Genomic DNA, 21,741 nt, shown 5'->3' on the forward strand with positions numbered 1-21,741 from the left:
AACAAGATCAAAGCGGGAGCCAACGTTTCGACAAGTAGACTTGTCTTCGTCAAGACGACATATGCTTTCCTCGGCCCAGTATACAGGAAGGTTGCTTCTAAAGGTGAGGGGATTAGGCGGATCGAGTGTGTGTTAGCGACTGAGTGTGTAGAATTGAAAATAAAGGGGCGCTATTCGAAGTCAGTGGGGGATGTGCGGCAGCGCAGTGTGTCATCCATCCGACCATGTATTTTTCGTGGAAAGGGCCTGGACGACGGGGAAGGGGGGGATGTATTATCCACTCCGCTGGAGGTCAGTGAGCTATCGTCTCTCTGAAAGGGAGAATAAAAGATGCGGCAGAAAATTTTGCTCTTGCACAATAAATAAAATTTTCTAAAATCGATTTAGTATATAAATAAAATGCTAAATTATAGAAGATATATATATATATATATATATATATATATATATATATATATATATATATATATATATAAATAACCAAAATATTGGTCAAATGGAACAATCAGTGGACGTCAGGTTAAACGGCCATCGCGAGGACACAGCTAAAGAGATTCGCAGAGCCGTCGGTGAGAATTTCAACCAACCAGGTGCTAACTTGGATAAACTTAAACCCTGCATCCTACAGTGTCATTTCTGTTCTGCGCGAGACAGAAAATACATCGAATTATACCTCATTCATAAGTTAAAGAAATTGCGACGAATATGCATAAACGTTTTAAAGGCTCATTTAGAGTCTATTTGCTTAGCTACATTTGAAGCTAAAGGCAACAACACTTAGTCATTTTTCATTGTGTTGCTGAGTGTTCTTTCCCTACCTGTTTACTTTTATTTATATGATAAATTATTTTAGTAAAATTTATTTATTATATTTGCGAGCACCATTTTCAGCCGCTTCTTTTATTCTCTTTTGCAGAGAGACGATAGCTCACTGACCTCAAGCGAAGCAGATAATCATCCCACGTCATCTTGAAGAAGACAAGTTCACTTGTCGAAACACGGCTCCCGCTTTTACCTTGGTCTGGTTTTGCGCAGCGACGTGTCACTACGATAGGATACAGTTGGACCTCGCTATCATTGCTACCATCTGTTGCGACAGCGAAAACACTTTGTTCAAGTGTGGTTATAACGTATTCCTGGGAATGGTTAGCTATTTCTCCAACAATTGGTGTAGTCTTCGATCGGTCACAGGCGTATCTTTTCATCATACGGAGCAGGGCACCTACGTGGTCGGCGGCGGCCAGCCGAAGATTGCGCTCCTTCGAAAATCCGGTGACCGTGCACTAGGCACGGACCACGTGACGGTCACTGTCTTTTTTGCAGAAGAATTGCGCCAGCTGCTGTTGCTTCTCTTGGCTATGAATGTATTTGACATGCTTTTGCGAAATCCGAAATCACAACTACAAACGACGCAGCGTGCTTGATGCTCGCCCTCGCGTCACTCCAAAATGCAACCGAATTTGGTTGTGCACTGCTTCACAAAATACTTGAAGGTACTTTTATCGCTCGCGCTCCTTACTCGAAGCCATGATTGACAGTAGGCCTACGCAACGCTGAAGCGGCTGACGCCGAGGCAATGGCCGAGGAGAAGGATGGCTAACCAAAAGGAAAAGACGACCTTCAGGGCTAACGGCACCCCTTTGGAGTCGAAGTGGCGTATACTTCTTCGTTTTTGGACAGCGCGTCACCTTGAACAGTGCCAATGCCGAGGCGTGAAATAACAGAGAACTATAGCCGCTATCAGCGGATTTTCCTAAAATATCGCTGCCTATCTTTCTTCATCGAGCTACAGCTCTTCGGAGGCGGTCTTGTGAAGTACTAGGGTAGGTTTCGAATGCTCGACAAACAGAAGTTGAGCAAAGCTTCCATTCAAATGAGATGGAAGGTACTCACACATTCTAGACTGCATTGCCCGATGCAAAGGTTATTTTGCATAGTTTGAGCAAGCAAATTGAAGTTTGGTATTGTTTTTTTTTTCGCTTTCTTAAAGAAGAGAAGAGTTAGGAACCTAGCTTAGACAAAATAAATAGCCACTCGAAAAGAAGTGATGTAGCTTCTCCGTTGCATTGTTAGGATCACTGACCTCCAACTTTGTTGACCTTTGGATACGTACCACATATTCTTTCTGCTTACAGGGCCTTCACCAGGGAATGGGAGGACAGTGTCCTGCAGTCGTTAGCTTTGCAAGACAAGAGCATGAGAAAAATGCCCCCTGAAGGCTTTAAATCTCATGGTTAGAGCTTCGTTTCGAAAGGAAAGGAATGGTTGGTCACGTCATTTTTATCCGAGCAAGCATAATCACTCTCCTTGCATCCCCCTGGGAAAATCAGCACGAAGAAATTGATGAGCAATAGATTCTATGTGCCCTCTTCTTTCTTTGTTGCTTAAAAGAGGAGCATCACGGCGGCCGCATTTCGGTGGGGGCGAAATGCGAAAAACACCCGTGTACTTAGACTTAGGTGCGCGTTAAAAAACCACAGGTGGTCAAAATTTCCGGAGTCCTCCACTACGGCGTGCCTCATAATCAGAAAGTGGTTTCGGCACGTTGAACCCCATAACAAAAGAGGGGCATAATATCATTGCCTCGAATTGTGATACTTGAGGTCTACCGCATTCACTAATATTTACGCATTGTAAGTCGGAAGCATTGCCACCTTCATCTTTTACTTTCTTTTACCAGCGTTACTAAGCAGTGACGTATACTGCGAGATATGCTATCCTGCACGCCCGAACGCGTACTCCACTGATAAAATTGTGCCCTTAATTGGATAAACTAGCAGTGAGTACTGATACTTTTCAGGTCTTGTAAGAATGAAACAAGATTATATAAAAGCTCATATGGTTATTTACAGTGCACACTCGCTCTTTGGCTTCAGCAGTGTGCAGAAGAATGCATGTCTCTAAATAAGGGGCCGTATAACGTAAAACTATTCCAATATGTGTTTATTTCAATCTCCTGACGTCAAATTTACGTAACCGCCGACGCAAGCATCGGGCGGTCACCCGCGGGGTTGTCTGAACAAACCAATCAAATGCTCCCCTCGTTCACAGGAGGTAACTTTGGTTCGCTTGAAAAACAAATAACATTGCCTGCACTGAGCGCCTTGTCTTACTTAATTGGCCCACAAGAGGCAAGGAGCATGCTCAATCGGAGAGGGTTTCAATGGGACCGAGCCACTGCATCGAATATCGATAAACGGATGAAGAGGGCGGTGCCGGCCTCTGCGATTGGCCCGCTTTCCCTTACTTAGCTTGTGGTGGCGCGTCGAAAATCGCAGCGGCATGCAACGGAAGCTTGAGAATGACGCTAAAGCGGATCCTCAGCAAAGAATAGTTCGCAGAACGAGGTCGTAAACGTGCCGAATGTTCTCGAAAACGTTACACGGCCACGCAAAAAGTTTTATTACACGCAAATAGACCCATGCTTTCCGGCAGCGGCGAGTAGCCAGTGCTGAGGCGATTGGTGGTAACAATCTTTTATTCCTTTCGGAACGGGGCAGCCTGCGGCTATTCAGAAGAAATACAGTTTTGTTCCGCATATTAGTGCATCTTTAACGTTTACAGGTCACTTTGACGCACTAAGATTTTGCGGTTTTGTGACGTCGCGCGTGGGGCAGGTGAAGTGGGCGCAGCCCGAGAACATTTGACCATTAGCCGAGGGATAATCGCAAAAAGTCGTCGAATCAGAAATGACTGTTTCTATTTTGTTCGGTCAAATTATGCATAATCAGTGTGTACACGTCACATCAGATCGGGAGCTGTCGCGGTTTTCGTGACGTCGCGTGACAGACAGGTGAAGTGGGGGTGGTCCAAAAAAGTTTTTGACCAATCGCAGTGGCCTGATTACAGAATTGGAACAGAAAAGTTTGGAATAGCTTTACGTTATAGCGCCTAAGGTGTGTCTAAAAGGCCCTTCGGACAGTGGACGGCCGTAGTTCGCAAGGCTTTGCGCCAGATGCCTACAATCTGGCTCTAACGAATGTGCATATTATTGTCCACTGTGCAGTTTACATCAGGGCTTTTTGGACGTCTGTTATCGTACGTTGAATTCGTCACATGCTTTTGTCAATGATCATTCACAGGGCCACTGTCGGGCGCACATGCAGCGAAAAAAAGAAACAAACAAACAAAGAAAAAACGATGAACTGAGAAATTGCGACTTCGTCCCTGCAAACTGCAAATATGTTGGTGTACTGTTAAAGACTACACAGATTTGAAAATTGCTGAATTTCCTGGAAACGCTCAAATAGTGCGTTTCTAAGGTCACTTCATCTTGGTGAGCAGTAAAACACGTTGTGGGGCTAGTTGGTGCATAGCTTTCTATAGAATAAGCGCCATAATTGACGGCACACAAGAAGAGATACAGACAGGACAAGGCGCTTCGTGTCACAAGCGCCTTGTCCTGTCTGTATTTCTTCTTGTGTGCCGTCAATTTTGGCGCTTATTCTATTGGAGTTGAGCTTCTTTATTTTATAGGTCAAAAAGAAAAAAGAAAGAAGACTTGCGCGTGCGCGAACCACATTGTTGTGCCTATCATAAGAAGCCAACAAACACTGACACCAAGGACAACATAGGGGAAATTACTTGTGCTTAATAAAAGAAATGAAGAAACGATAAATTAATGCATAACAAAGTGGATGAAAAAACAACTTGCCGCAGGTGGGAACCGAACCCGCAACCTTCGCATTTCGCGTGCGATGCTCTACCAATTGAGCTACCGCGGCGCTGTTTCCCCGTCTACTTTCTTGGGTATTTATGTGTCCTAGTAGAACCCTGGGAGTGTTAGCCAGCGCCACCACTCACAAACCTTGGCGGCGGACGTCGAACGTCCTTCTTGCTGCAGGCGTCAGGAGAACGTGATCTTTTTGGGTGAAGGCAACTGGTCAATAAACCCACATATGCCACCTGAAGGCATCAATGTTGCCGGAATCGAGAGCCTCGTAATGTAATAAACGAGAAGAAAGGGGGTTAACCGAGGGGCCCGGTTAACCCCCTTTCTTCTCGATTATTGTGCCTAGGAATACTGACAGCCTGAGAACATAAACGCGTTCGTTCAAAGAGGAGCCTGAACCTTGAATTCGAAAAAGAAAAAAAAAACATGGCATTTACTTTGCGCCTTACGATCACCACAACTCAAGGGCTAGACTGTTTTGATCCTTCTTGTCCTCCACAAGAAGGTTCTCTGTAGTAAAGGGTATTGTCACTACTCTCGTGTGTCACGAATATATATTGCCGGTGGGAAGGATTTGGTGGTTATTGCCAAGAATAAGTTGCACGGATGTAAAAGTAATGCTCAAACAAGTAAACTTTATTTCAACACAACGGCCGAACAAAATACAAAGCCACAGACGTCGCTTCATTTAGCGCCGTAAAGCCATTGATCGCAGGCTTTCGTTCCTACATTTGGTACCCTCACACCAGAAATTTCGCCAATTTAGCGCTACAAAACGCCCAGCAAAATTGGGTATGTCTAATTTTGGGCCAGTTTCTTATCGAAAACTTCCACAATTGAAGGGAATCGAAGTTGCCTGAAAGGCATGATTCTAATGCCTCCTCGATAAATTACTTTCTGTAATCACTATATGGAAAAGACACTGCGCCGTTGTATGCACTATAAAATCATGGTCAACTTCGGAAACACAACACACAACTCTGCACAGGCTATGGTGACGCCTCTGAGAAGCCTTTGCCATTTTGCATCCCTTGTTGTAAATGACGGTCAATGTATAAAAAACATAGTGGACAACGAATAACGCATTCGCGCAGCTTGACCATTTTTACTAATCTGATCTATCGCAGCGAGCCTATAGCTGCGTGTAGTGCAAGGAATATATCTGACATGCATCTCAACTGCGGAACAAGTCATCTTCAAATGGTCCCTACAGGACGTTGTGGAGGTTTTTAAAGATCGAGTAAAATTGTATTGAGTGATTGTTATGACAGCCAGTGGACTCTAATAGAGATAGTCGTTATTCAGCACTCATTATCCCAATTCCAGCACACATGTGCTCGTTGAAGAGGATATCTCCTACCTCAGACGACCTTGTTTATTGTCTCAGCATCCTCACTCGAACATGTCATTAGTTAACGTTCCTTTGATCTCGAAAACCGGAAAAGGCGAGTTTGATGAATGCGATGGTAGCTGCTGTCATAAGCGCGGTGAATGGTAAGCGCGAAAACGGCCACAGGCCAGGCGGTGCCTGGTCTTTAGTCGCCTGTCGCGGCCAATATAATTCTCAGCTTCGTGGCAGCGACATATGTCAACTGAGCACTGATTCACGGTGGCAAATGAGGCATAGTATAGCTTTTGAAGTCACTTCTGAATGACATTGCGGTGGCGTTATGGCTGCTCGGTAATCAAAAGTGTATAATGGCATTCAGCCACGTGCCAGTGACGCTATCGCCGGAGCATAGTGAATAAGGTTTTCGAAATGTAGAAGCGAACTTGACCCGCGAGTGAGTTTGAAACTTACGTCGGAAATATTGTGCTGACCACGTGTGCTTGTGCTTGTGTGTAAGAAGCGAAACACTCGCTACTCATATAAGTTCTTTATGTGTTGTGTAAGCAGAACTCGCCATATTGTGCAGGCAGAGTGCTGTGAAAATGAAGACAGAAAAGAAGGCAGAGCCTTGTGTTAAGAATACAGAAGTTTTCTCGCACATATGCTCACATAAGTGTAACAGTAAACTTTAAAAAAATTTCGTGAACAAAGAGGACGATGAAGTTTTTGGGAAGTGCGAAGGTACACCAAGTATATGTCAAGGTGTTAGGGCGTGCCCTATGCTGCTGCTGTGCGCTTACGCTTTCCGCTGCCTGAGCATTTGCACCGTTCATATGTATGTCTTGTCCAGGTTGCAGTGCTACGTCGCTCCTAGCTCGCACTAATCTGTATGTGTCCAGTCCTCTGACGCAGCAGGCGGTGCCGGTAGCTCCTCGTACATGCCAGGCACAGTTGGCTTCTGTGGTCTGACTATGCGTTTATAGTGGCCTTCCACTAAGCAGGCCTTCCTGAACAGCACAAGCATTTCGAGTGACCTCGTCTCTACTTCAGTATTGTCTGACATGTAACTATGGTTAAAACCGCGATGGCTTTGCTTGAGTGACTGGGCCACCATCTCGGATTCCGGCTTATGTGGGCTACATATAATGGTAAAGTGCCTGCAGGGCTTGCGCATACTCAAGCTCGTTCCTGAAACTTTGCCTGAAGTCCGCCCAAGCCAAAAACGACGACCACGATTAATACCTTCAGTCTCTGCGGAGCTCTGAAGGACGAGCGGCAGTACTCGACTTAGAACGTGCTGCTCCGGTGCCCCAACGGCTGTCATGCACGCTTTAAGCCTGTCCAGGACATGGGAAATTGACCGCTGGTCATGTAGCCTTTATAGATCAAAACCGGTGGTTGTAGTCGTGGTGCTAATCCCTGCCACAAGCTGAGTCGCTGGAAAATGCGGTCGCAAAAACTGTGCGCACTTTTCAACGGGGCGTCTTCGCTCAACACTTAAGGAATTGCCGGAGCGGAGCTCTATTCCCTGTTCATTTCTGAAGCATTACTCGAAAAGCAAGGTCAGATAATACTTACCTAAATAGGTAGCAAAACCACTTGCGCGCCACTGCGGCAGCTTTGGCATTGCTGCTACATGCCCTCCATTCACGCCATATGGGAACCAATGTCATACGAACAAGAGTACAAATTATCTATTAAATTTTGTAACTGAGAAAAAGGAGCGTAGTACCTCCGCCCGCAACATCCACTGGTGCCACCGTCGCCCATATTTCCCTGCCCAGAAGGCCACAGGCAGCTTTTATAGAGGGTGTCCTAGCTAACATTAGTCAAGCTGTTCAATGAAAAAAAAATCTTCAAACACACAGTGCAAGATACGATCTTAAGACTGCAGTATTCGATGATGAGAACCCTGACACCCGAACATCATAGGTATTATAGATATGTCTTGCAATGGGTTAATTAACTATCTTTTTTTTCGTTCAACAGCTTGGCTATCGTTAGCTGGGGCACACGGTATAACGTTGCTTCTGATGAGTGCGCATCACAGTGCGCAGTACGCGTTAGTGATACAGCACATCCTGCCGTGCTGCACAAGTCATGACATTCCCTGCAAAGTTTAACAATATACTTTATAAAACAGCGCGAATGAGGACTAGCACGAAGTTTTTCTGATGCATGAACGTACACCGACTTGTCCAAGTTTCCTTGCTACGACAGTAGCAGAGAAACTAGTAGCTGTTTCCGGCAATGACGCACTAGTAGCTGTTTCCGATGAACCAACAAAATTAAACCACCATTGAACATTTGAACCACATTTGCTTCTCGGCACATAAAACTTCCAGGGTAGTGAGTAGATATTGGAGCTTCAATATATTTTCGAACGGAATTAGCGGATGTATTTCTTGAACCTAGTGCCATAAGCGCACGGTTTGTGCAAAATTGATGTGATTTCATTACTACCAAGCTTTAATTTCTGATCATGTTTGACAGCACGAACTTGGAGAAAGGACGGAGAAAGAGGCGACAAACGGGGACAAGCGCTGACTTCCAGCTGATTTTAATTCCCCCCCCCGCCCCCCCCCCCAAGAAAAAGCAAATGTGTATGCATTGTGCACATGCGTGATTTCACACTAACGCTGACTCCTATCAATGACAAAGCAAAACAAAGCGTAAACGCACGACACCAGTCATTGTCAAGGAGCAGTCGCATCTTTTCTTGGAAGTCAGCGCTTGTCTCCGTTTTTCGTCTCTTTCGCCGTCCTGTGTTCAAGTTAGCGCTGTCAAACATCATGGATCAACACCAACTGGCCCGGTCGCATACCTTACTACAGTTTAATTTCTCAATTTCTACAGATGCTTTCTGGTGCATAATGACAAGGTTAGGGAAGCTCAATTACTACCTAGCAACATAGTGTGACTTGTCGCGCAAATAATGTGCGTTCCTTTATGTAATCAGGCTGATCTGACTGAACTGTGTTGCCTGCTACGAAATATATTTTAAAAAGGGTGCTTCTGCTATGTAATACTACCAGGTATATGATTTCAGCGAACTCATAATTTATTAAGCTTTCCGTGAAAATAATAACTAAGATAGTATAAAAGTATCTTCACAGTCAATAACTAATTACGCGCTAGAAGCATAAAGAGCATCTTAAACAAACCAACAAAAAAGCAGGAAGAGGACCAAATATTTTAAGTATTTTTTTAAAGTTAAAAACCAACAAATGGGCTGAAGCGGGCGATGAGATCTTGACATGGGATAGAGACATCCCGAGTCTTAATGAAATGGAGAGTACTTTAAGGCAGTGAAATATTTTTTTTTTTGTGAGTGAGAGGAAGCGATGTTGGCTTCTCATCTCAAGCATTCTCCAGTGCGAATAATATCTTGCGATTTCATCAAACAATAAAATATTACTGGTCCCTCCCTCGACACCGTGTTTCTAGCGCTGTGGCCTTTCTCTGTCTTCAACCAAGAAACTAAACCAACAGAAAGAAAGTTTCCTATTTGCATGAATATGCAAGTGCCAAGAAGTCAGGCAAGTGGATGTTGCCTTTTCTCTATGACGGCAGTAACAGCAAGAGCCTTCTTGGCGACGAGCCCCTTTATTATAATTCTTCTCTAAACGAAGACATCAGCACTTATCCGAAGTCAAAGTTACTGAAACTCTGAAATGGTTAAGGACATACGCTCAAGAGTAATTTGTCAATCCTGACTACTGCCGATTTGCTTGAAAAAGAAATTGAAAAGATCAAGTTTCCTCGGGGTGCTTTTAATGAAGTTCTTCGTATCGGTATCCGTATCGAGTTGCAAATGAGAGGTCTTTCTCTATCTAGTTTTTCAAAAAAGTCAATCAGCCATTCACGTAGTGCTTCGGACGTATTAAAGTGCTTTCAATATTACAAGAGGGAATAGAGAAAAATGAGAAATCAATAGCGGAAATTTTATTCTTGCCAGGTACTTAGAAGTAAGGTTTCGAAAGCTTATCTTGCCGCCTTGTTAAGATCAAGAGTTGGTCACTGATTGCTGAACTAGTAATTATATACGAACTGGACATGGACAAAGAGTAATTTCTGAGATTTCACCAGGGTTTTAGCAAGCTCCTTCAAAAAGTGCCCCTCCCCCTCCTCTTGCCCCAGAATAATAATAAAGGATGTACAGGCTATCACCAAGTTCGCTGAATAGCCTTAATTTTTGCACATTACTAAAGCTTGAGGCCTGGTGGTGGTCTCGTGCTGACGATGCCCTCTCGGTGAGCGCATATTTCCCCCCTCATCTTTTAAGAGATTCAATACATACAAGCATTTGTCTCGCAAACCAGATTTATTTCAAGCGAATTTTCCGCGTCTCAATTATTTCTCTCGTCGTATTCGAGTGCTGCTTGCCGTGTTATAGTTTGTTAACGAAGCTTCCCCTCAAGTCTAAATATTGTAAGGCAGTTTGTCGTGTGCGTATCATGGCCACGCATGCTTATATCGCCTTTCCGTATCTCTACCACGGTTGCGCCTTAAAACCACGGCGCTGCAAGTTTGCTTTCTTTTCCTTCCCTCTTCTCCGCCCTTAAACTGGCTCTCTTAACTACTACACGCAGAGGTAAGAAACAGCGCGCGCTTTAGATCCTATAGATGAGATGAATATTTACAATTATTATTAGGGTTATAATTATATTCGAGTGCTGATTGCCGTGTTATAGTTTGTTAACGAAGCTTCCCCTCAAGTCTAAAAATTTTAAGGCAGTTTGTCGTGTGCGTATCATGGCCACGCATGCTTATATCGCCATTCCGTTTCTCTACCACGGTTGCGCTTTAAAACCACGGCGCTGCAAGTTTGCTTTCCTTTCCTTCCCTCTTCTCCGCCCTTAAACTGGCTCTCTTAACTACTACACGCAGTGACAAAGAAACAGCACGCGCATGCGATCGCATAGATGAGATGAATACATGTATATAGAAAAGCATCAGTCATAGCTCTCGAAGTATAATATAATATAATATAGAATAGCTCTCGAAGATAGCTATTCCGGCGGCTAGCTTCCCACGCTATGCGTGCCGTCCTCGCACCTGTTAAAGCTTTTCCTAGACGCTAGAACTCTACTATTCCTGCGCAACCTTGAGCGATCGGAAAGCGCGTTTTCCACGCCTGGCCGGCGGAGAGGGGAGGCTTCGTTCCGGCCGCGAAGCTCTCCACATCCCCGTAAGGAGCCTGGTGATGGTCTCGTGCTGACGATGCCCTCTCGGTGAGCGCATATTTCCCCCCTCATCTTTTAAGAGATTCAATACATACAAGCATTTGTCTCGCAAACCAGATTTATTTCAAGGGAATTTTCCGCGTCTCAATTATTTCTCTCGTCGTATTCGAGTGCTGCTTGCCGTGTTATAGTTTGTTAACGAAGCTTCCCCTCAAGTCTAAATATTGTAAGGCAGTTTGTCGTGTGCGTATCATGGCCACGCATGCTTATATCGCCTTTCCGTTTCTCTACCACGGTTGCGCTTTAAAACCACGGCGCTGCAAGTTTGCTTTCCTTTCCTTCCCTCTTCTCCGCCCTTAAACTGGCTCTCTTAACTACTACACGCAGAGGCAAGAAACAGCGCGCGCTTTAGATCCTATAGATGAGATGAATATTTACAATTATTATTAGGGTTATAATTATATTCGAGTGCTGATTGCCGTGTTAGAGTTTGTTAACGAAGCTTCCCCTCAAGTCTAAATATTTTAAGGCAGTTTTCCTAGTCTATAAAGCCGCTCGAGTTCACGCTGCTCCTCTGGCGGCCATTTTTCCAAGAAATTATGCCTTCCAACCACAGTCCAGCAAAAATCGACTGTCGCGGACAACACCAGCCCCTTTCCACATAAGTATGAGGCTCGGAGCAGGAGCTATGGCGCTTGAAAGTAACCGTTGGCTTGACGAACCAACCGACTGAGCTACCTTTCCGGGCAACATTGAAGGATCACGAGTTCAAATCACAAGTTATGTTCCTTCTTTTTCCCCCTTTTTTTTCTTTTTTTAATGTCTTTTCCTTCATTTTATCACTGTACGGAAACCCTCCTAAAAGAAAAAATTATATATCCTCAATTATGTGTGGCCACACATGTGCAGGTCATAAATACCAGGTTCTCTAGCCGTGTGCCATCCATGCGGTATAACCGAGCTCAGATTGGCCCAGCTTGACTGATCAAATTGGGCACCACTGTAGGTTAAATGAGGCGTACAACTCCTGCGGGACCCGCCGTGGTTGCTCAGTGGTCATGGTGTTAGACTGCTGAGCACGAGGTCGCGGGATCGGACCCCGGCCACGGCGGCCGCATTTCGATGGGGGCGAAATGCGAAAACACCCGTGTACTTAGAATTTGATGCACGTTAAAGAACCCCAGGTGGTCGAAATTTTCGGAGTCCTCCACTAAGGCGTGCATAATCAGAAAGTGGTTTTGTCACGCAAAACCCCATTCTCCAATTTTTAATTTAACTCCTGCGGGGACGGTAGAGTATCCGTCTCCAGTGCAAAAGGACCGTGATTCAAATCCCGGTGCAGCGCAATTCTCCACCGGAAAATACAAAAAAAAGAAAAACGTGTGTTGAGAAAATAGCACAAACAGGCCTGGAGTGCGGCCTGATCCCGGTGACCAGAACCGGTAACGCACTCTCTCACCAGAGCAGGATTGGCCACCCTGGTGCAGTACTGGGCCACAACCTCCTATATGAATACAACAATCAAACCCCGGCCCTCAGTCCCCAGCAGCCGCGAAGCAACTGACCACGGCGGCGGTCAGATCTGTGACGCTGCAGAGGGTGCTAAGAATACCTGGCTCCGGACAGGCCGCCATTGGAATCTGAACCTGGCAACGTTTAACGTTAGAACGCTATCTAGCGAGGCGAGTCTAGCAGTGTTATTGGAGGAATTAGAGGGTAGTAAATGGGATATAATAGGGCTCAGTGAGGTTAGGAGGACAAAAGAAGCATATACAGTGCTAAAAAGCGGGCATGTACTGTGTTACCGGGGCTTAGCAGAGAGACGAGAACTAGGAGTCGGATTCCTGATTAATAAGGAAATAGCTGGTAACATACAGGAATTCTATAGCATTAACGAGAGGGTGGCAGGTCTTGTTGTGAAGCTTAATAAGAGGTACAAATTGAAGGTGGTACAAGTCTATGCCCCTACATGCAGTCATGATGACCAGGAAGTCGAAAGCTTTTATGAAGACGTGGAATCGGCGATGGGTAAAGTCAAAACAAAATACACTATACTGATGGGCGACTTCAATGCCAGGGTAGGCAAGAAGCAGGCTGGAGACAAGTCAGTGGGGGAATATGGCATAGGCTCTAGGAATAGCAGAGGAGAATTAATAGTAGAGTTTGCAGAACAGAATAATATGCGGATAATGAACACCTTTTTCCGCAAGCGGGTTAGTCGAAAGTGGACGTGGAGGAGCCCGAATGGTGAGACTAGAAATGAAATCGACTTCATACTCTGCGCGAACCCTGGCATCATACAAGATGTAGACGTGCTCGGCAAGGTACGCTGCAGTGACCATAGAATGGTAAGAACTCGAATTAGCCTAGACTTGAGGAGGGAACGGAAGAAACTGGTACACAAGAAGCCAATCAATGAGTTAGCGGTAAGAGGGCAACTAGAGGAATTCCGGATCAAGCTACAGAACAGGTACTCGGCTTTAACTCAGGAAGAGGACCTTAGTGTTGCAGCAATGCACGACAATCTCATGGGCATCATTAAGGAGTGCGCAATAGAAGTCGGTGGTAACGCCGTTATACAGGAAACCAGTAAGCTATCGCAGGAGACGAAAGATCTGATCAAGAAACGCCAATGTATGAAAGCCTCTAACCCTACAGCTAGAATAGAACTGGCAGAACTTTCTAAGTTAATCAACAAGCGTAAGACAGCGGACATCAGAAACTATAATATGCATAGAATTGAACAGGCTCTCAGGAACGGAGGAAGCCTAAAAACAGTGAAGAAGAAACTAGGAATAGGCAAGAATCAGACGTGTGCGTTAAGAGACAAAGCCGGCAATATCGTTACCAATATGGATGAGCTAGTTCAAGTGGCTGAGGAGTTCTATAGAGATTTATACAGTACCAGTGGTACCCACGACGATAGTGGAAGAGAGAATAGCCTAGAGGAATTCGAAATCCCACAGGTAACGCCAGAAGAAGTAAAGAAAGCCTTAGGAGCTATGCAAAGGGGGAAGGCAGGTGGGGAGGATCAGGTAACAGCAGATTTGTTGAAGGATGGTGGTCAGATTGTTCTAGAGAAACTGGCCACCCTGTATACGCAATGCCTCATAACCTCGAGCGTACCGGAATCTTGGAAGAACGCTAACATAATCCTAATCCATAAGAAAGGGGACGCCAAAGACTTGAAAAATTATAGACCGATCAGCTTACTGTCCGTTGCCTACAAAGTATTTACTAAGGTAATCGCAAATAGAATCAGGAACACCTTAGACTTCTGTCAACCAAAGGACCAGGCAGGAATCCGTAAAGGCTACTCAACAATAGACCATATTCACACTGTCAATCAAGTGATAGAGAAATGTGCAGAATATAACCAACCCTTATATATAGCTTTCATTGATTACGAGAAAGCGTTTGATTCAGTCGAAACCTCAGCAGTCATGGAGGTATTACGGAATCAGGGTGTAGATGAGCCATATGTAAAAATACTGGACGATATCTATAGCGGCTCCACAGCCACCGTAGTCCTCCACAAAGAAAGTAACAAAATCCCTATAAAGAAAGGCGTCAGACAGGGAGATACGATATCTCCAATGCTATTCACAGCATGTTTACAGGAGGTATTCAGAGGCCTGGAGTGGGAAGAATTGGGGATAAAAGTTGATGGAGAATACCTTAGCAACTTGCGATTCGCTGATGATATTGCCTTGCTTAGTAACTCAGGAGACCAATTGCAATGCATGCTCACTGACCTGGAGAGGCAAAGCAGAAGGGTGGGTCTGAAAATTAATTTGCAGAAAACTAAAGTATTGTTTAACAGTCTCGGAAGAGAACAGCAGTTTACGATAGGTAGTGAAGCACTGGAAGTGGTAAGGGAATACATCTACTTAGGGCAGGTAGTGACCACGGATCCGGATCATGAGACTGAAATAACCAGAAGAATAAGAATGGGCCGGGGTGCGTTTGGCAGGCATTCTCAAATCATGAACAGCAGGTTGCCACTATCCCTCAAAAGGAAAGTGTATAACAGCTGTGTGTTACCAGTACTCACATATGGGGCAGAAACCTGGAGGCTTACGAAAAGGGTTCTGCTGAAATTGAGGACGACGCAACGAGCTATGGAAAGAAGAATGATGGGTGCAACGTTAAGGGATAAGAAAAGAGCAGATTGGGTGAGGCAACAAACGCGGGTAAACGACATCTTAGTTGAAATCAAGAAAAAGAAACGGGCATGGGCAGGACATGTAATGAGGAGGGAAGATAACCGATGGTCATTAAGGGTTACGGACTGGATTCCAAGGGAAGGGAAGCGTAGCAGGGGGCGGCAGAAAGTTAGGTGGGCGGATGAAATTAAGATGTTTGCTGGGACAACATGGCCACAATTAGTACATGACCGGGGTAGTTGGAGAAGTATGGGAGAGTCCTTTGCCCTGCAGTGGGCGTAACTAGGCTGATGATGATGATGATGATGATGAAAGCTTGAGAACCGGAAATAGTATTGTGTGCGACTACAGTATTTCAATTTCTTAGTGTGTCCAATTCCTGGCGTGAACGCTTTCATTTGTAAAAAAAAGATCAGCAGAAAAAAAGATGACCTGTTTTTGATTCCATTCCTGTATAAATCTTCTATAAACTATCTATTTTTCATGTCGAATTATGTAACGCTTCTAATCCCGTTTATAGACATTTTTTTCCGTGTTCCTACTTTCTTTTGCCCGTGTGCCTGTCATTTGTTAATTTCTTATTTTCTTTCCCATTTCTCTGTTGCCCATCTTCCTCTGTTTTCACTCTCTCCTCCCGAGAGAGAAGGCAGGCGTTGTGCCCCTCTCAGTGGCAGATGTCAGCTAGCTCCCTCCCTTTTTCCTCTGTGTGCTTGTATATGTTGTATATTTCCATGAATAATAATAATAATAATAATAATAATAATAATAATAATAATAATAATAATAATAATAATAATAATAATAATAATAATAATAATAATAATAATCAGCTGTAGATATGCAAAAAGAAATGTTTTAGTCCGATTGCTTGCGTAATAGGATTTGCGCCACCACATGCAGCTGTTCTACCATGAATACTCCACGATGACGTAGCTAAGTATGAATACCAGCTCACTTTCTTCGAAAGTGTTAGCGGAACAAGAAGATGTGCTAAACGTGCAGTCACTGAAGGCTTCACGCTGAGAATCACCTGACTCCTCTTTCCTGTCCCCACAAGAAAAAAGTCAACAGTTAGTGGTTACACGATAGCTAGAGCTGAGGAACTGAATGCACATTGGCGATAATATATTATTGTGATTTAGTATTATAGTACATATTATTATTATATTATTATTATTATTATTATTATTATTATTATTATTATTATTATTATTATTATTATTATTATTATTATTATTATTATTATTATTATTATTATTATTATTATATCGTGATTACCCGCCGTGATTGCTTAGTGGTTATGGTGTTGGGCTGCCAAGCACGAGGTCGCGGGATCGATTCCCGGCCACGGCGGCCACATTTCGATGGAGGCGAAATGCGAGAAAACCCATGTACTTATATTTATGGGCACGTTAATCAACCCCAGGTGGTCCAAATTTCCGGAGTCCCCCACTACAGCGTGCGTCATAATCAGATCGTGGTTTTGGCACGTAAAACCCCCTAATTTATTTAATATTTAATAACTATTTTGATATTGGGAGCACCTGCGGTGGTTGCTCAGTGGCTATGGTGTTGGGCTGCTGAGAACAAGGTCGTAGGATCGAATCCCGGCCACGGCTGCCGCATGTCGATGGGGCGAAATGCGAAAACACCCGTGTAGTTAGCTTTTCGTGTACGTTAAAGAACCCCAAGTGGTAGAAATTTCCGGAGTCCTCTACTACGGCGTGCATCATAATCAGAAAGTGGTTTTCGCACGTAAAGCCCCAAATTTTGTGATACTATGAGCATTTGCGTCTTTACGCTCGCAGATATTTCGATAAGATTGTTTGTACGCATTTCGGCTTGAACGTTCCCATTGCAGCTGTTATTTTCATTCACACCTAGATACTTACCGTGATCTTTTTAACGAGCTTAACTGGTTTGAGATGTGACAGATAGGATGTTATTTCCAGTTTATGCATTGGCGATAGTATACATTTGCCAAATCGTTTCGTCAAATGGGACACCTACAATCGCCTTGGCTAAGAAAATACTTTCTGTCAACATAAATGAACGCTATAAATAAAGTATTTCACTGTGACGTAATTATAAATACGCACCGTAATAACCATCTAGGAGCTAGGTTGACTGTGAGGCTGAAGTAGATATCTTGTTTCTTTTTAAATATTTTTCAAAAATATATTTACATGCGCTGTTTGTTATTTATCTTCATCTTACCTACTGCCACTTCACTATAGATTTTTGTCCACCCATGTTTTTACGCAGCCTGCAGTTCAGAATTTAAACGAGGCACGGAGCGAGAAATAAAAGGCGTAAAGGGAAAATATATAAGCAGACCTTAATAAGGTTCCCATTGTAAATATATGTACATTATATTGAAGTTGAGCTGATGAGAATAAGGTTTGAGTTAGGCAAGCCATGTACTGCGCACAACACATAACTGCTATAGTCTATCTGACGGACGGAATGGCTACCAAGGCAAAATAAAAGCGCAGTCGATGTGACACAAGATAAGATCGAATGTTGAGAGTAAAATAATACACCAGCTGAGGCACTGGTCTGTATGTGGATGACGTGCAGCACAATGATATACACAGACACCAGTTCCTTGTCCCGCAGGAAAGTTAAAAATGGCTGTAGCTGATGATGATAATTGTGTTTGTATTACTATTTCAGGACCAAAAGTGGTACAAGGTTACCTGCCTTGTTCACAGTCTGAGGTAAGAATGTTTTAATAATGACACTGCTTGGCCAGTGGCGGAACGCGATGGACCAGATCAACTGCTATCAGTGCGCGTCCGACTTTCTTCCGCCGAGAGCGACAATATATCGCCAGAGCGGCGCAACTCCCTGACCGAAAGACCGCCGCTTCGCAGGCAGTATGCAGTCAGAGGCGCAAGGCAGTTCCCCGAGACTCTGTATTTTTGCTGAGAGACCTGTCTTGGTAGTGGTTTGAGAGCTGTTCGCCTTCCGCCACTTGAAGCGAGAATTGCAGAATTGCAAAAACCTAAAAGGTCAAGTGCCAAGTTTAAAACAATGTATCTGAGCAATAAAAGACTATACCATAATACTGTAAAATCACCTAGTAATACATATAGAGTAATATATTGATGTATTTTAGACCGGTTTTATAAATACCAATAATTTATTAGTAGGAATATTGCAAAACATCCGTGAACATTGAGTAAGTTTGACATAAACCTTAAATAACCCCTATGAAAATGGCCATTGCCTTTATGTTTCCTTTATGTTTCCTTCTTTTGCCCTATGTTACCTTTATGATTCCTTGTCCTTTGTGTGACCTCCGGGACGCCAACTTTGTGTGTACCACGTGTTTACTCATCCTAACGTATACCTCGAGGAAGTGACCTTTATTAGACCTCTAGGATGTGTCCTTTATGTTTACGGCAGGATGTTAACTAGATGTGCACTATGTGTTGCCTGAGTGTAGACTTGAGTGCACATAACAACTGTCTGTGCATATAATACAGGCAGATCTATCTGTACTGTGTGACAGCCATTAATACACTCAGCAGAGTCATTGTAAGCACTAAATCTTGACTTATCCTTTCATTTGACAAAAAGAACCGTTATTATAATTTTTGTAGGATGTGTCGTTTGTGTTTACGGTGGGATGTTACCTAGGTGTGCACTTCAGTGCACACGTAGGCAACATAGAGCATTAATCTATATGGTGCACACTCTATGTTACCTACATGTGCACTTGTACACTCCGAAGAAGCAGCGCTGTGTTGCTGTGTTTCTTCCTTTTGTCCGTGTCGCTTTCGCGCTGACCACAAGTACGAGTCATTGCTTTGTTGAAATTAGCAGGGATAGAAGTAGGGCAGCGCGGATCCCGTAAATGCTTGCTTGGGCGTACAACTTGATAATTTATAATTGTCAGTTGGCTGAGTATGAAAGTTGTGTGCGGAGTATGGCCGTATTTGTTTGATTACGCGAGCGTGCAAGCAGTACGCCTGTTTCACTTTGGGCAAAGTGCCGCTGCCGCTGTAAGCCAGCCATCGCCACGTTTTCTCGCCTTTATTCCTTACGCTACGAGGAAATATGGTTCCAACTATTCAAGATAAGGCCTCCCATTCTCAAAAACACGCCACCGGGCGCCATAAGAAGCGTGTATATGCATGGTGATTCGAAATTTCTGATCGGTGGGTCTCGCAGCTATTGCGGCTTCCCGTACACCGTCCGCCATCGCAAGCAGACGGAGCTGCACATGCTGCGCGCTGATTGTCTCGTGTCCGCCGGCAAAAGTTCGCTCATAGTTCGTCTAATATATCTGTATATGCTTTAAAAAAAACAAGGCAGCACACCACGGCACTTCAAACATCGATAAGTTGTGTTTAAATAGCAGGCTTCCATCCAGCTACGACTTACCCTGAGTAACAAAATTAAATCTTGAAGGCCGTGCTTTTGCAAACTGCACGCCCTGAAAGCAAATGTAGATTTCGGAGGCTAAATTGACTTGTGTGAAGGTTTTTCCAGTCACTCTAGTGAAGGTTAGGTTGCCTCGATGTGCGCCTGCTCTCCGCAGGCGCACAAGAAAATGGCGGCCGCGCTAGCAGACGACGTGGTTGTCCTCACCCTAAAGGGAGAGCGGGCGCCACGCGTTTAGGCATCCTAGTGACGGTTATGCCCGGTAATATTACTGGATGATACATTGAGTTGGGCCACATTGCGTTTGTGTGAGCGGTGAGAGTGCACGTTGCAGTTCCACGGTAATTGAATATTTTGGAAGTGCCTAAACAAACTGTGATCCGTATCGTGTGCATTAACCATCAGGAAACCTCTGGACTCTTCTAACGCTATTAGTTCTGCTTATGTTTCCTGTGATACGCCGGTGTCTTACGTGTACTACAGCGCCCGTCCGAGCTGCCGTTGTTCTCGCCTGTCCGCGTTCGCTCGTGAAATACCTGGTACTGTGGCTTCGAATTATGGTGCGTGGAAGCGTTTGTTGAAAGTTGTGCTTTTGTGCGCTGGTGTTCATCAGCAATTGGACAGTGTTCGCGCTGGAAAGAGCGTCGTCGCGTGGTGCCTGCGAGACGAAGGAGCGCTTGCTGTTCACATCTTTAAGGTAAGCAGGTCTGACGCTTGCGCGCATTCTCACAGCTTATGGTTCATGTAGTAAACTTTGTGCAACGACAACAAAGCAGTTTCGGAGCGTATGTTGCCCGCGTTGTTGTGTCCATTTAGCAAACCGTTTCACGATGGGAGTTTCCGTGAAAAGTATTATTTCTTACCGCTTGCTTTCTGCAGTGATGTGCTACCACCGCTGATTGCTGAGACTTAATAGGCAAATATTTAAGTAAACGCTGAAAGTTCCTGTTTCCTCGGTAGTTTCCCGGCAAGAAATTCTTCTGTGGATATCGTTTCCGCAAATTACTTGTGTAATGCATGTAGGTGTGTCGTGGGCATCGCGACTTGGAACGCGACTGCGGTGTTTGACAGTTCAGCAGATATTAGCATGTGTGAAGATTATTTTGTTGATACAGTTCAGTTTGAAACCCAGCTTCGCGAGAACCTGTCTGCATTGTTTCTGTTCTTCGACGTGCTCGCGTATTTCTCTTTTATATTGCACGGCAAATATAGACCGATCTTACAACAACGAAATTTCTTTTTAATCGAAGCATGACAATCAGGCGCTCGTTTTCATTAATATTTTCATCTGAACAGGATGTCAGCTCCTGCGATTGTTCTCAAAATATGTGGGCTGTAGCAATGCGTAAATAAGGGCTGCGATTTTGTTGCGATGCTTTCCGCTCGATGTTTGCCTCTCTTATAACCCACCGTCCACGGCTGGCTGTTGTAGTCAATAACGATGGCGGAATGTCAGTCCGACCACTGAGGAAAATGAGTAGCATCGGAAAAGGCACCGCTACAAAATTGCGGCCTAGGTTTTAGACCGTTCATGATCCATTCTTTTGATTCACTACACATTTAGGTTTTAGTGATAATTTCCCAATTAGTATGATGTTAGCTGCTGGTTTTATTCCCGCCTGAATTTTACAATATAACAATGTAAGCACATGAGATATAACTACATGACGTCTGTACAAACAGGAACAGATTTATGTGTGAGTCTCTTTCTTTCAATTCCACATGACACTGTAAATCACACGTTTGAACCTTCACATCGCAATAAATTAAACCTTTCTTACTCTTGAAGGTTATGCGGATTCTGGAGTCAAGCCTACGACCTGTAGGAACCTGCTGCACTGCTACATATTGGATCGCACAACGATGCACTTGACCTGCATGCTTTTACAAGGTGCGTAAAAAACTGTCGCTGCACTATGATTTGTAGAATATGCTTGTGCAATATGCAATTATTTTACTGTTTACGTGTGACATTTCCAGGATTTCTAGTAGCGG

The sequence above is a fragment of the Dermacentor variabilis genome, chromosome 4 (assembly GCF_050947875.1).
Source record: "Dermacentor variabilis isolate Ectoservices chromosome 4, ASM5094787v1, whole genome shotgun sequence".
NCBI classification, from domain to species: domain Eukaryota; kingdom Metazoa; phylum Arthropoda; class Arachnida; order Ixodida; family Ixodidae; genus Dermacentor; species Dermacentor variabilis.